The 6,766-nt window shown below is 29.4% G+C and overlaps 1 pseudogene; it reads right to left on the reverse strand.

Moving 5' to 3' along the window:
- Positions 1-5,741, reverse strand: part of LOC107848094 — a 55,155-nt pseudogene extending 49,414 nt beyond the window's left edge.
- Between the last annotated feature and the right edge of the window lie 1,025 nt (positions 5,742-6,766).

Consider the following 6,766-nt stretch of genomic DNA (forward strand, 5'->3'; position numbering starts at 1 on the left):
TACTATTCTGTTTTGACAAAGAGCATAATAAATAAGGTATAAAAATCAATTTTTAAGTGAGACAAAAGGATTTAAAAAAAGCAAACAACATCTTGAAAATACTATGATATAATAAAATAATTCATAATATTATAGTTGAAAATACAAGAAATGAATATCTTTATTAGAAACTTATGACAATATTTGTTTAATAATAACTCTTTAACGATCGCGCGAAGTGTGAATATATCCACTAGTAATGAGAATAAAATAAGTATAACAAAATAAATTATATTTTGATTAATTTTATAAATAAAAATTAATGTGTTTTAATATGAAAATTTAACGAAATTACTTAAATATCATTAGATACCAATACATCAATGATATTTCACTTTGCTTTATTAGTTAAAAACGGCTTTTACACGTCTCCCCTAAAAAAATGATTAGATTTTCAAGTTTTATTTCCCAAAACCACTCCAGTACTCATAAAATCATCAATCATTTTACCACCTCAAAATATGAATGATTCCCACCGACAAAGAAAAGTATATTTGAGGGAGTAAAAGGAGTTTTGAAGTATTTGTGCAGGTAAAAGTATTTAATTAAGTAGGCGGTTAACCATGAATATCACAATTTTTGTGAGTTAGAATTTTGTTTAGTCATGAAAATAAATTAAAATTGCTTTTAAATTTTTGTGAGAAGTAAAAGTGAAAAAAGTGAAAATAAAATTTAATTTATTTTTATATTTTTAAATACAACTCCTTGAATTTGAAAATTTTCATGATCAAACATCAGTTTGAAATTATATTTAAAATAAATTTTTTTTTAAAAAATAAATAAATTCTAATGACCAAACAAGCATAAGTGCTACATTTGACCTTTGTTAGGAGACCTCTCCAACTATTACATTCTCATGACCATACAAGCACAAAGTGCTACATTTTAATCTTTCTTGGGAAACCTCTCCAACTATTACAAGTTGAGGGTTTTTCTATTTTAATTTGCTTATTTGACTTTAACTTTATAATTTTAAATTAAAATAATATTAAAGTGTTTTTCAAATTTTATACTATGTTATATAGATGTTGGATGTAAAGAATGTATTACATATCAAAATAATATTTTTTTAAAAATAAATTATAGAAGGAAAGATAAATAAATTAAGTGATAAGAAAATAAATAAAGCACTCGTAGTTTTCAAATGCATAAAGTGTACGTACAAAATGTGACTTTTTTCATTTATTCTATTGGTAGTAGTAGTAGTTAAGTGGTGTCAATATATGTTTTCTTGACTTACAATTAGCATTAGACGCTAGTACGGACTGCTCCTTGCAAAAGGATGCATCCATGTCTTCAATTTTACGTGATAGTTCTTTCTTACTTCTCTCTTTTTTTTGAAAAACTTTTTTTGTAAAAAAAAAATTCATTGTAAAAGAATTTTTTTTATAATTCGTTGATACTAGCTCTCTTCATGACATTATTAAATTCACAAGATTAAAACATATTTTAATACATTATATATATATATATATATATATATATATATATATATATATATATATATATTTAATTTAAGACTCATGATATTTAAAATCTTCTTTAATTTTTAAAAATTTCATGTCAAATTAAAATTAGAGAAATAATTTGAAATGGAGAAAGAATTAAGCTTTTGTTTGATAACAAAAATAACAATTTCCTATATTTAGAAATCAAATTAATTTGCAACTTCTAAATAGTGGTTGTTTGGTTGGAAAAGAGTTATTCCGGAATAATCAATTCAAGGATTAGCTATCTCCGAATTAGTTATCCCACCATATGAGATAACTTATCACACCACCATGGTATAAATAATTTCGATACTAACTAATACCTCCAATCAAATATGGGATAAAATAATCCTTCATTTTATCTCACAACTATTTATTCTTTATACCTCACACCAAACGACCCCTATATACCTATCAATTTTTATAAAATTAGACTTCTAAAGGTACATTTTTTTCCCTTGCTAAACAGCATACACAATCAAATATTATTAAACAGATTAAAATAAAAGGAATCGTATTGTAATATCTCAAAAATAAAAAGAAATTCTTATAACTAAAGAAAATTATTGTCTATAGTAACATTTCATGTAATAACCAAATATAGTAAATTCTATTTTAAAAGTTGAAAAATCAATATCCAAGTTCACCTTATTGAAAATTTGAAGGTTAAATAAAGAATTGATGGGTGGGGTTTTGGTGGTTGGGACTTAGTAGCCGGCACAAGATGCGACAGTTCATGTTAAATAAAGAATTGATGGGTGGGGTTTTGGTGGTTGGGACTTAGTAGCCGGCACAAGATGCGACAGTTCATAAGTATGGTCCCATAGAAAAAGACAGAAAATATTGTGTAGATTTTAAAAGACCTTTATCAAGCTTTAATCGGATTTAGGTTAAAAATAAAACCTCCACTTTTATCCATAAAACACCAAGCATAGCATTCTTTACACCAAGTAAGGACCCGTTCGTCAATAAAATTTTATCACACTTTTTGGATTCATCGTTCTAGCATGAAAATTTCAAATATAACTTGAGAACTTGAAAATTTGGAAATCAGCCAAAACCCTGTTTTCACTTAAAAAATTTTGTTTTTCTAAATTTTTTATTTTCATAAAATTTCATCGACCATGTTGTATGGAGCAGAGTGATGACAAGTCAAGAACTCCCACATTCAAAAATTGAAGGTGGCGAAAATACAAATATTGTGTTGGATGTGTGGGCTTACTAGGGATGACTATTTGGGAGAAGGTGGGAGTGACTTCGGTGATGGACAAAATGCTGAAAGTTAGGCTGAGATGGTTCGGACATGTGATGAGCAGGGTCACGGATGCCCCACTTCGTGGGTGTGGGAGGCTAGCTTTGGATGATTTCAGGTGGGATACAAATAGGTCGAAGAAATACTGGAGAGAGGTGATTAGACGTGATATGGAGCAGTTACAGCTTAATGAGGATATGACCCTAGATAGGAAGGTATGGAGGGCGCGAATTAAGTTAGAAGGCTAGTGCATGTGGGTGAGTCGTAGCCAGTTGTTAGGAGAGCTTTGTAATAGCCGGGCTGATAGTCTTAGGGCTATGTCCATAAGTTGGAGTTGCTAGTAAGAGGGTATAAGGGTGGTGGGTGCTTTTGGTTCGTTAGTATAGTGTATTACTTTGTAGGTGTTTTATTTCTGTTATTCTATTCTATTTCATACTTTATTATGACTTTATTTACTATTCTTTGTCTTGATTTCTATTGTATCTTGTTCTATGACTATTCCTTATCTTATATTAGATTATTTTATTTTGAGCCGGGGATATATTAGAAACAACCTTTTTATCTCACAATTGAGGTAGTGATATGGACTGCATACACTTACCTTCCACAAACCTCACTTGGTGGAAATATATTGGGTATGTTGTTGTTGTAGTTGATAAAATAACCTTATTTAAATTATATTTCATGTTTAAAACTTTAAATTATATTTTATGTTTTTAAAAATTCATTTAAATCTTAAATATTTATGATCCCTTTCCCTTTTTGGCAATACTTTAATTTCAACTTTCCACATGAAATACTTAGGACCACAATTTAAAGGACATTTTGGTACATTTGACAGACCTTTAATTTAAGGCCACATGATTCCAAAGTCTTCTTTATTTTTTTAAACTTTGTGTCAAGTCAAAGTAAGTCATTTGTTTTAAAACGGAAGGAGTAGTAATTTTTGTCATAAATATTTAAGATTTAAATGCATTTTTAAAAAAAATGAACTAAATTTTTGAAATTAAAGTATTGTGAAATACAATTTACTCTACGCCAACTTTACAGATCTCAAAATATTAAGTCAATCTTTTATTTTTTAATTTTCAGGGAGAAACCCCAAATAAATTTCTGATAAATCAACATAGGATCAAAATGAAAACATCTGGTATACAGATTCTTTTCTACACCGAACTAAATAGGATTAAAAGCAAAACAAGTACAGTACAACTGCTTTTTTTTTTTTTATTCTATCAGTACTTCAAATGTGGAATTACTCGAAAACTATACCTCACTAGATATGAACAATTTAACGCGTGCTGCGTGCACGATATGTATAATATAATATATGCATCAAACTAATATTGGTGAATTAAGAATTAAAACGACTCCACTTCTAATATAATGTTAAGAAGTTATTGACCTCAAACCTAAGTTTAACTCTAAAAACTAATAAGGTTAGAATTCTCTTAGTTTATTTCAATATTTCATTAATCAATGACCCTCTTTATTTAAATTCGTTTATCTTATTTTGATTGAACCTAAGTTTAACTCTAAAAACTAATAAGGTGAGAATTCTCTTAGTTTATTTCAATATTCCATCAATCAATGACCCTCTCCATTTAAATTCGTTTATCTTAGTTTGATTCGATCTAACTTTAATAAAATAAAGAAAGTTTTTAAATGTTGTAGTTATATTAAATATGCCATTTAAGATATAACTGTAAACAATTACAAAATACAGAAAGTGATTTTCTTTTTTCTAGGTGAATAAATTAAAACGAAAGAAGCATGAGTTACGTGTTATTCTGTATTCTTCTGACTAAACTCTACATAATGATTAAGCTTTTTTGCAATTTAACCAAATTATTATTTACTTGACAAGAAAACAACTTTCACGGGAAATATGTTCACATGACATGCGTGAAAAAGAAATTAAATGGAAACGAGGACTCACGCTTTAGTTGCAGCATAGATGGAGTAAAGAGGATGAGAAGGTACAACAATGGAGGCACCAGAACCCATATTCACGATGACACCCTTTCTTCTACGTATCATTCCTGGTAAAACCGCCATCGTCACTAAGTTGGTACCTGTTGAACACATAATTTATTTAAACTTTTACACAAAAATGACCACAAATTCAACACCATATTAAAACTGTAAAGAGATCTTAGATTCAAGTCACACTTTCACCTATTTATGAAAAAAGAATCATGCTTCCACGGCCACACAGTTACTGAGAAAGAAGTTCTAATTTAAAATCATAAAAAGGAATCAAGCACGCATATAAAGAATATATTAAAAAATTAATTAATACTAATTAATTAAAAGTATGATATACCCTATGCAATTAGCAAAGCTGTACGAAAATATAGTGAGACAATTCAGTACCTTCCAAGTTTATTTTCACTACATTTTTCCATATGTTCTCATCCACTTCATGAAAAAACATGGCTCCTGGATATGTGACACCAACGTTGTTAATTAAGACACCTATGTCCAATCCTTCAATTGTCATTTCCATTTCTTGAATCCCTTTAGTAACATCACCGGAGAAGTCTAAACTAATAATCTTGATTTTGATATTTAGATTTTGAGCTTGGATTTCATCACAGACTTCTTGTAGTTTGTTTAAGTTTCTTGCTACTAATATTAGATTGAGACCTTTATGGGCAAGTTGAAAAGCAAAAGCTTTCCCAATCCCATCAGTTGAGCCAGTGATGAGTGCTCAATAGCCATAGGATTGGGTAAGATTCTTTGGAGTTCTGAAAAATGTGATGAAGATCCATTTGAGAAAAACAATTAAGTTTTTGAAGAAGGAGATGAATCCAATGAAGGAGAGAATAGAACAAAGAGAGGTTGAGTTTTGAGGTGATTCATGGCAGTTGAAAGCATCTTCTAGATTATTTGTTGGACAAGAAGATAGGAATGTTTCTCAAATTGCTTATCCCCTGTGTGTTTTTCGATGAGTGTATTACCCTATATATCGAGCATCCATTGCTTTCAGTTACTACTTTGATTTTCCCGTTTGATCATGAAAATCATAATTTTTTGGAGTTGGAGTTGGAGTTAGAGTTATAATTGACCATGAATATAAATTAAAGTTGTTTTTAAAATTTTGTGAGAGAAATATGAGTGAAAAACTTGTTTTCATTTTTCCAAATACAATTCCAGAATTGTATTTGAAATTCTCATGCCAAACACCTACAAATTTTACTTTTTTTTATTAAAGTAAAATAATTTTTCAAAAAAGGTAAAAGCTTTTCATAGCCAAACTTTTAAACATGGAAGCTAAAGGTGGCTGGAAGTTAGTTGCTTTCCAGCTGACAGTTAGTTATAGATATTTTGTGTTGATTTAGTTAGTTAGTTAAGCTGTTAAGATTTTATTTGTTAGGTGATAGAATTAGTATAAATACCATTGCCTTGTACAGAATTCAGCAGAACTTTTCATTTTTTCTCCTCAATCAAAAGAAGAGTTCCATATTACTCTTGTTGTAGTTCACAAAAATTCTACATATTTTGACATGGTATCAAAACCGAAATTGACTTAATCTAGGACCTTTTTTGCTTAATTTTGTGAATATTGAGTGATCCATTGCAGTAGAAAGCTTTATTTTTGAACGTAAAGGTCAATAATGGTGGGTAAACCAGATCACAACCATCCTCTGTTTTTATCGGCTTCAGATATTGCTGTTACTTTACAAATTGGAATTCAACTGGTAGGAATGGAGAATTATACACTTTGGAGTCATGCAATGCGTTTAAATTTGATAACTTAGAACAAACTAGGGTTTATTGATGAAACAGTTAAGCGTGATGATTTTACCGAGGAATCGGAGAAACAAGAATGGGATCGCAGTGATTTTGTGGATTGTGAACAATGTTAGTAAGGAGTTGATTAGTGGCATTCTCTTCTGTTCGAATGCAACCATAGTATGGAATGATTTGAATGTGCGATTTGATAAAGTGAATATGTTGAGAATCTACCACCTTCATAAGT

Source organism: Capsicum annuum, chromosome 11 (assembly GCF_002878395.1).
Source record: "Capsicum annuum cultivar UCD-10X-F1 chromosome 11, UCD10Xv1.1, whole genome shotgun sequence".
Classification (NCBI taxonomy): Eukaryota; Viridiplantae; Streptophyta; class Magnoliopsida; order Solanales; family Solanaceae; genus Capsicum; species Capsicum annuum.